At 44.5% G+C, this 10,000-nt stretch overlaps 1 protein-coding gene across 1 annotated transcript in view; it reads left to right on the top strand.

Annotated features, from left to right (window-relative positions):
• Window positions 1-10,000, top strand: part of LOC137995194 (uncharacterized) — a 24,330-nt gene that overhangs the window by 13,144 nt on the left and 1,186 nt on the right. The gene's annotated exons all lie outside the window — the stretch shown is intronic.

The following is a 10,000-nucleotide window of genomic DNA, read 5'->3' as shown; positions in this document are numbered from 1 at the left end:
CAGCTACTTTATTATTCAACTGCGTCACAATTCTTCACTGATTTTGGGGCTCATTTTGTTGAAACTCAAGCACGCTTCCAACAGGCCTGTGAACCCTTCCAGCTTACAGAGCAATACTAAAAAACTTCTCCCATATCACATTTCAACCTTAAGCTCGAAGATTCAATACACAACATGATATTATAATTCACAAAGGCAGAAAATACCACAGAATCCTTTTCCAGCGAAAAATTTATTGAAACAAACAACATATTTGCTCTTAGAGGCGAAAACCTCTTCCTATTTCATTGCGTGCGTGAAGACAAGAAACTCAATCGTGTCAAATTACTATGTACTTCAGGTAAATACAGCTCACTTTGATTTCGTCTCGACGGGCGATAGATCGTTGTCGAAGTCCAGCACTCGTCGCTTTTGAGATTCCTGCCTAGTTTATCCAACTGACTTTCCATTATTGAGCTACATAAGGGTATATTTTGTTTAAGGATCCACTAAAACGCCCTTCGCGTTACATGACTTTCGACGCCATTGCAGGCTAAGTTAATGATTCTACTGTGTCCACCAGAGAAATCTAAGCAGTTCCACTACCCTCTCGATCCTAAGAAAAAACGCGCAGAAGGCTCTATGCAAAAAGACACCACTTACCAGGGGAGTGACAGGCAAGACTTTTACCGACACGGAAAAAAACAAAAACGAGATGCTTCCGTGAAGCATACACTGGGTTGCCTGTGGTACGTGTTACAAAAAAACAGAAGGCACTGAACTACAGCATTCCAGTCTCTGAAGAATAACAAATAAAAGAGAAGCGAGAAACATTGGCTTCTGGGCTGACGTATTAATAATTTTCAAGTTCCCTCACAACTTCTTTTCACCACAAGTTTAAGCGTGCCCTCTGAGCATCTGACAGCTACAATAGTTGAGGAGCAGAAGGAAGTTTTCTGGTCGGTCGATCGAGAATAAAATATTTTGCCATCAGCAACAACATTTATGACACGAAAACAACATTAATTTTTAACCCCGAATATAAAAAGTTACGATCACCGACAAACATTCTGGGAGAGTTTTGCTATTGTACTTTTGGCTGCACAAGTAAAAGCGCAAAATCGAAAGTTACATCGGATTCAGAGGGCGCCGTGATGAAGTTACCGCGGCTGTTACCTACTAGGAAGCTTAAGCAACGACAACGGCGACGGCAGCGAGAACGTCACGAATTTGCATATTTAGTGGGTAAAAACAATAGCTTTGCACGCCCTGTACGTGCGTTTTTCACTTTTGTCCATTTCTTTGCCGTCGTCAGCCAAACAACAACGTGAAATAGCCAAGTTTTTGGTTTTATGAGGAACGTCAGCACTTGAGGATAAATTTTCATTTTCTCTCCTAAAATGGAGTGCCGTTCCGACTGGTGTCATCTTTGAGGAATTACCACACCCTTGCCATATTAAAAACGTTGAAATAGTCACGAAGCGATTAAAATAACGCAAATTTATATTTTGAGATGACGTTCTCGTTGCCGTCGCCGTTGTCGTTTCTTAAGCTCCCTACTAAAAGTGGGACGGGAACGTGGGACGGGAACGTGGGACGGGAACGTGGGACGGGAACGTGGGACTTGGGAGTCGGGGACTTGGGAGTCGGGGACTCGAGGACGCAGGGAAGCGGGGACGTGGGGACGTGGGGACATGGGGACTCGGGGACGTGGGGACGCGGGGACGTGGGGACGCAGGGACTCAAGGACGTGGGGACGCGGGGACGCGAGGACTCGGAGAGGTGGGACGCGAGTACGTCGAAACTCGGAGACGCGTGGGGATTCGAGGACGTGATAAACAAATAACACATGACTTTTGCGCTGAATTGGTAAAATACAATTTATGTCGACACTTTTCCCCGGCCTTGATATAAAATATTGCTAATTAGAGCAAGCCGTGCACTTTGCAAGTGGTCGCACTAAGTTTGCTGAGACATGGAAACCTCAAAAAAGACAACTACAAATATGTTGGCGTTATTCGGCCACCAACGTGGCTATTTATTATATCCTCAACGAAATCAATAAAAACCGCAGTAAATTAAAGCCATGTTCAGCAAAGGTGGGGCGAGAAAAAACGCCAAGGCCACAGAAATGTGGCAGCCCCACCAAGACCACGCAAAGAGCACGGCGATACTTGTCAACGCGAATAGCTGATGTGCTCACGGCCGCAGCAGCCCATGTCTGAACTACAGCCGCAAGCGAGAGTGTAAAAGCGAACTCGCACTCTAAAATTAAAAAATATATATATATTATAGGCGAAAAGAGAAATTACAATTAAATGGCACGGATATAGCAGCCCATGACTGAACCATAACATTATACTTGTCAACGCGAATAGCTAATGTGCTCACGGCCGGAGCAGCCCATGTCTGAACTACAGCCGCAAGCGAGAGTGTATAAGCGAACTCGCACTCTTAAAATTAAAAAATATATATATTATAGGCGAAAAGAGAAATTACAATTAAATGGCACGTATATAGCAGCCCATGACTGAACCATAACATTGCAATCAAATGTACTGACTCGCTGGTAGCAGCCCATGCCTGAACTACCAAGGCGCCAATGAAAAGTTAACGATGATTGACTGTTAAGAAGGATGTGATAATTATATTAAGCCCCGGGGTAATGTTACAGGGCACGTAGCAGCCCATTCGTGAACTACGTAAGGCGTAGAAATGACAGATTAAACAATACAGCTACTAACTACGAACTTAATTTGCAAGCAAACGCTCTGGGCGGATGTAAACCTTAAAGGCATCGGACTTCCAGCGGCCAAGAGTGCGAATTTGTGAATCAGAGAATCCTTTTTCAGCCGCATGCGATGCAGCTCCGATTCGAAAACTGTGACCTTTGTACCGACGGGTATCAAGGCCACAGAATGACAAGCAACGTTGCAACTCAGTATTGAATTGATCGGCCGTAATCGGTGCCAAATTTAAATGACAGAAAAGCGGACCGGTGCGATTTCCCCTCAGTACGAGATAATCTAAAATGGCCTGCACGGGACAAAACTGCTCGGGGCAGTCTTCTCGTGATATTAATATCTCAAAAGGGCGGTTGTTGACGTTGTGTTTGTATTCGGAAATTACCAGCTTGAGGAAATGAGCTTTGCCGTCGGAAATTAAAAATCGCAAAGCGCTAAATTGAAGAACGGTGGAAACTGACTTAGCACTATTGGCTGCTAGTTCGCCGATGCGGAAAAACCCATAAAAGGCTAAAAGGAACATAGCTCTGTAGAGAGTTCGTTGAAAAGCCGAAGAGTTGGTGAATCGAAGAGACCTTACAAGTTCGTGCAAGACCGGGCGGGTGATTGGCAGACGAATATCACTCTTGCGACGGCGGCTCACCGCGGTTAACAGCTTTTGAATAAGAAAAGATTTCGTGGGGTCGGAAAAACTTTTAAGCTTGTGTACGTAACTGAGTGCGGAGATGTACGATGCTATAGTTGACGGCGCCAATTGGCGGGCCGATAGATAAGAGATAAACAGAGCCAGCATGTTTGGACTCAAAGGAAGCTGCGGGCTGGAGGTTTTATAAAAACGGTGAGCGAAATCTTGGAAAACAGCCCAAGCCCGTTGATAAAGTTTGCGAGAGCCCGGTTTTAATGCCGAACTGAGAAGATCCCTCAAATTAGCGACCAACTCTCCGGTAGAAGGTTCGTCGGGACCGGAGTGGGAAATGGGTCTGCATCCGGTGTGATTGCCTTGAACGAGTCTATCTGAAAACGTGAGATAAAATCGGCACGACTGTTTTGAAGACCAGGCACATGACGTGCTTTAAACAAAATATTGTGCCTTAGGCAACAAAGAATCAAAGGGCGCAAGAGTGCCATGATAAGTTTATGCTTGGAAGATTGCTTGTTAATAATATCAACTAAGGCGGCGTTGTCGGTAAAAAAGACAACACGCTGATTTGCCATAAGATACCCCCACACATGCACGGAAAGGGTAATGGGGAAGAGTTCGAGACAAGAGATATTAAGTGAACGCCACGATCCAGGCCACGCGCCATAAAACCAATGAGAACCAAAAACCGCGCCATAACCTTTTGAGCCCGCTGCATCGGTGAATAGTTGCAGCGTGGCTGATGTTTCCCAGCGATCGGATAGGAAAAAGGCCCTACCATTAAAATTGTCTAAAAAAGTAAGCCACAGCTTGATGTCATGCCTAGCGTCCTTATTGAAACGGATATGATGATATGCCTTTTTGATACCTTGGGTAAGGTCAATAAGGCGACGAAGGAAAGCGCGGCCTGGAACTACGACAGAACACGCAAAATTTAAAAGACCGATAAGGGACTGAAGCTCCCGAAGGGTAACTGTTCGACGTTTGTGAAATTGATGAAGCAACGTGCGACATTTTTGAAGCTTATCAGGTGGTAATCTAGCCTCTTGAGAAACAGAGTCAAGAGTAATACCCGCGAATTCAAGTGTCGTCCTCGGCTGAACTGTCTTTTCATGAGCAATCGGCACTCCGAGATAATCGCACAGGCGGAGAAAATTCGCCAAATCGGCTTCGCATTTCTCTGCAGAAGGGGCCACGAATAAAAAATCATCTAGAATGTGTAAGACGGCTGATGCTCTTAATTTATGCAACGATAGCCACTCCAAAGCAGTGCTAAAGGTTTCAAAAATGGCGCACGAAGATGAACAACCCATCGGGAGACAGCGATCGAAATAATATTTGTCCGCCCATTTTATCCCAAGCAAGGAATAGTCTTGAGGATGTATAGGGATGATACGAAAGGCCGATTTTATGTCGGTTTTTGCCATGAAGCAGCCAACCCCCAAAGGCTGAACAATTTTCACTGCCTGATTTATGGTGGCGTAATGAACAGTAGAACAGTCGTCGGGAATGTTATCATTAACCGAAAAACCCGAGGGATAGGATAAGTGGTGAATTAAGCGAACCTCGTTTGTTGTCTTTTTGGGAACTATGCCAATGGGCGAGGTGCGAAAATCAGGAAAGGGAGCGTTGGTTAAAGGGCCAACAATCCTGCCAGCATCAATTTCCTTTTGCAATTTAGACAGGACCAAATCCGGGTTTTGTAGGGCGCTTTTCAGATTAGGAGACTCGAACGGGGCGCGATTGCCAATAAATTGTATGCGAAAACCATAACGAAAGCCATGGACCAAATATCTAGCCAAATTAGACACATAATCCGGAGCAAAAATTCAAGCCGATCCACCTTTACGGGCGTGACCGGTGTGCTGAGCAGAATTGAGGACGCCGGATATTCCTGATTTAGGGGGACCGTGGCGAGTGTGGTTCCCGGACGCGGAACAGTGACTTGCGGGGTGTTTTGCCCCGCATTTGTAGCAGATATGCTCGTAATTGCAGCCACTACAGGTTTTCCCGGCATGGAATGTCCAACAAGTACCCTTGGGAAAGGTGCGTGAACGAGAACGGGGTCGATTGTCATAGGTTTGGTTAGCGGGTATTTTCCCGCGGGAATTCACCATCGCCCTGAGCCATAGTTCCCAGTGAATTTGATCCCATGGGTGCTGTTCAGGGGCGGACTGCCTCAGAAAACGAAATTGCTCGTCGTAGAAAAGCCACTCACCCGACTTAAAGGCAATATCGCGCACTACTTCACAATACTTCATTAATTTTGGAGCATCCTGGGGCACCCTTTCTACATAAATTGCGACAAAAGTATTGAAGGCAGTTATCCACTGGGTAATGGTCTGCACCTTTTTAGAGGACTGCACGGGCTCTAGATGGAGACGGTTCTGTGAGGAAATAGTATTCCCCGGCGAGAGTGATAGTGCGAACTTTTCAGTCGGGGGCCCAACGCCTAAAAGCGCCCCAAAGTCGACATATTCGTTTTGCCAAATCTTGGCTTTGATCTTAGCACCCACGCGTGATCCCAGGGAAATGGCGATGCTGGTAAATAATTGGCGGGGCCCATCTTCGGTCCCAGACAAGGTGCAAGATTCAAGCGTACCTGAGACTCCCGTGAGCGCCGTTACCTCGTCGTCCACCGCCTGATCATTTGGGTGCACAATTGACGTGGAAGGAACTGGGGTTAACTCGTCATTGGTGCTGGAACGTCGATTCGCTAGGGCAGCATTCACGGCTTCAGTGACGGCCACAGAAATTGTAGTTGCCAGAGCCTCGACATTCACTTGCATAAGCCCAGAGTCGTTATTGGCTTGAGGAGTTGCAGATGAAGCCACGGAGGGCGTTGTAGGAGCCACTTCAGGGAGCTCAGAAGGACGTAACCGCTTTGAGCGACGAGAATTTGTACCCAACGTGCGTTTCTTGGGAGGCATAGCTGCTGATGAAAAAGGCTACCGGAAAGATAAACTAAGCTAATTAAAAGGGAAGCGTGACTGCAAGTGTTACCCACAATGATTAGAAGTCAATTAAGAATCAACAGATGGCCCGCATCTGGTTAAACTGATAAGCTGAGCTATCGGAAAAATGAATCGGAGCAGGAAATTCCTCAGAGGGACGTATTGTAAAATAGCCTGAATAAAAAATGACAACAGCGAGAGCGTGTGTGCTAGCGCAAAAACGTAACAAAAAGCCGAGTTCCATAGCGGTGTGAGAAAAAACAGAAGCCGAGTGCATTGGACACACCTAACCTACTCGGTGGTCGAAAGGATTGTACACCCGTATGGCTTCTGTAATTAGCCCACAATAAAAAACAACCAAAGCCGGTATAACAAATAACATCGGGCACACTGTGCCATCAGGCGGATATCCGCACATGATATAAGAAGTTGTGAACAGCGTGGAATGCTGCAGCTAAAAAGTCAGCAACGTGTAATTCCAACTGAAGGCTGATTCATTAAAATTAGATATTCATCGGCTTGGTGACCATAAACCGCAAGGAACTGGCGAACAAATAGCAAATAAATAGCAAATCTTTTCAATGATGAGAGATTGCGATTGCTTAAATGCTTTCATTGTGTAGGGAATGTAGGCATCTTAAAACGGCCCCTCTCAGGCTCCTAAAAAGTCGATAATGGCCGCGCGAGTTTAAATGAACGCCATCGCTGGAATAAAGGCTAACCTTGGTATTCCAAAAACCCCTGTGCCTCCAATAGAAGGAGTACGGGAGTGGCTCTAGCAGGACCTTCAAGTACTTGACTAAATCGCGAACGCGTTTATTATACATAGGGCTCGATTCTCGATAAACAGTTTGGCAAACGCAAACACGTTTGACCTGAAAGCGGTCATGAAGCACAGTGACTAAATCCTCAATAGCAGAAGCTATCGACAACGGGTCAGCGTGTACGAGATCGTTCGATCCCAGCTGTAAAATGACAATCTGGGGCAGAAAAGACTCAACCATCGGTAAATCAAATGCACGTGCCTTCGCAATAGTTCTACCGCCAACACCATGCCATTTGATTTCGCAGGCTTCGGCAATGAGAAAATTGGCGTTAAGGTCGGGATGAGAGGCAATAAAGTCCTTTAAACGGCGGATAAAGGAGTGGCCAAGAATCAATACCCGAGGTGGAGCCATGCCAAACGTTTAGGGAGAATAAAGCCCTCTAAAAAAGAACTTAAGCAGCATACAACTTGCCTGAAAAATCTTGATGATCCAAGTTTAGTCCGTGAAGGAACAGCTAAGAGCGCCAGTCACGAAGATTGCAATCCCTTAACTAGACCTATCCTTACTCCGCCCTTATCTATGATTGGCTCATTTTTCTGGCTGAATGCATCTATTGACCCGAGGAGGTCAAAGTCGACGACATAAATAGCATCATTCCTTACAGTAATAATGCCCCTTTTTTGACGGTCTACAAGTGTAAAATAATCTAATATGCTGGAGAGTTTGTCAGACCAGTAGCTGATGATTTCCAGCGTCCATGGTTCCTCCTTGTCCATTTTACCGTGAGAGATCTGGGTACAGAATAGTTTCAACGCAGGGGGTCTTAAACGACGTACTGAGTTTTCAAGTGAAGCTATGATCCTCGCAGTTATGAACGCAATTTTTGCAATTGCGTAAAGAAGTCTGAAAAATTCAGGACTTCAACGGGGTTTGAACCTGTGACCTCGCGATACCGGTGCGACGCTCTAACCAACTGAGCTATGAAGCCACTGACGTTGGGAGCAATTGCAAAAATTGCGTTCATAACTGCGAGGATCATAGCTTCACTTGAAAAGTCAGTTACTTATCAGGAAAGTCCTCCGTGGCTGCCCACGACGTTTAAGATCCCCTGCGTTGAAACTATTCTGTACCCAGAGCTCTCACGGTAAAATAGGCAAGGAGGAACCATAGACCCTTTGCATATATGGCGCCTCAATTTGAATAACAATACTTTGCACATCCTTAGCCTCGTACTTATGTTTCTACAAAAAGGATTTTTCACATGAATGTGAGGCCTAGGATGTACCTTGCCATTTATGCAAAGGGTCTATGGACGCTGGAAATCATCAGCTACTGGTCTGACAAACTCTCCAGCATATTAGATTATTTTACACTTGTAGACCGTCAAAAATTGTATTTTATCAATTCAGCGCAAAAGTCTCCGAGTTCCGACGTACTCGCGTCCCACCTCTCCGAGTCCCCGCGTCCCCGCGTCCCCACGTCCTTGAGTCCCCGCGTCCTCGAGTCCCCAAGTCCCAAGTCCCCGTCCACTTTTAGTAACAGCCAGTTACCGCGGTGTGTTTACTCGCGAAACAATGTCAAATCATCATTTGACACAGATACCGGGTCTTTGTTTTTGTAAGTTTTCTTTTTCTTTCAAGTGTTATAAAGTTTGACAAGAAATGTGCGAATTTAACACAAAGATCACAATCACCCAATTCTTCAGGTTGACAGTCAAAACTTTACTCTCCAAGACGAGGTTATTTATCGCTAGGTAATTCCATCGTTTTGGGGATAGCAGCTACTTTATTATTCATCAATGTCAGATTTTTTTGCCGATTTTGTGGGTTATTTTGTTGAAACTCAAGCAAGCTTCCAACAGACCTTGTTTATTTTCGTTACACTATACCACAAAAATGCTCCCGTATCACATTTCAACACACGTATGCAAATTTGTTAAGCTCGAAAATTACACAACATGATATTAAAGTGCACAAAGGCTGGAAATATCTCGGCAAAATCCTTTTCCAGCGAAAAATTAATCGAAACAAACAACATATTTACTATTAGAGGCAAAAATACCGTCCTATTTCAATTGCGTGCGTGCAAACAAGAGATGCAATTAAATACATTTTTGACAGTTCACATCAATACCCTTTCCGACTCGGAACGCAGACCGTAAATGATGAAGCACAAAAGCGACAACAACTTTCATTCAAATAATTCTTCACTGTCACATTTCCAAATATTTTATACCTTTGCAGAATTGAGTACAAAATACCGGTAAATGTAAATTGTCAGACAACTAAGATGCGACTTGAGTAAACACTGTGATGCATTCTTGTAGGCGTTCGATTCCTTCAAATCATAGTTGGTAACTATGGTTAAATCCATAAAAAATTGCTATTTGATTTCCGTGTTTTATATAATACCAAGTTATTAAAATATTAGAAACAAAGCTCACTTGATATCCAAAGGCGAAAAATGAAATTGTTGTCGAAGACCATTACTCGTCTCTTAAAATCCAGATATTTATTTTTCAGCGATGTCTTGCTCATCCAATTGACGATCCATTCTTGAGCTCCATGAGGGTATATTTTGTTTAAAGATCCACTAAAACGCCATTCACGTCAATGACTTATTAGTGAAATTTCCAATTGTTATACCGGAAGACTGTGCAGAGTTGAGAACAGGTAAATACAAATCTGACAAATAGCGAGACAACTGAGATAACAGATCCACTATATGGATTCCTTCGATGTCTTTGTTGAACCCATACTCAGTTACCAGAGAACTGTTCATTTGGTTTGAGTGTTGTACAAAACACCACACCAAAATTTTAGAAAGACAGCTCATTTTGATTACGGCTCGACAGGCGACAGATTGTTGTCGAAGTCCATTCCTCGTTGCTTCTAACATTCGACCGCCTGTCTTGTT

This window comes from Montipora foliosa, chromosome 3, assembly GCF_036669935.1.
Source record: "Montipora foliosa isolate CH-2021 chromosome 3, ASM3666993v2, whole genome shotgun sequence".
Lineage (NCBI taxonomy): Eukaryota > Metazoa > Cnidaria > Anthozoa > Scleractinia > Acroporidae > Montipora > Montipora foliosa.
This window is presented reverse-complemented; position numbering and strand designations above follow the sequence as displayed.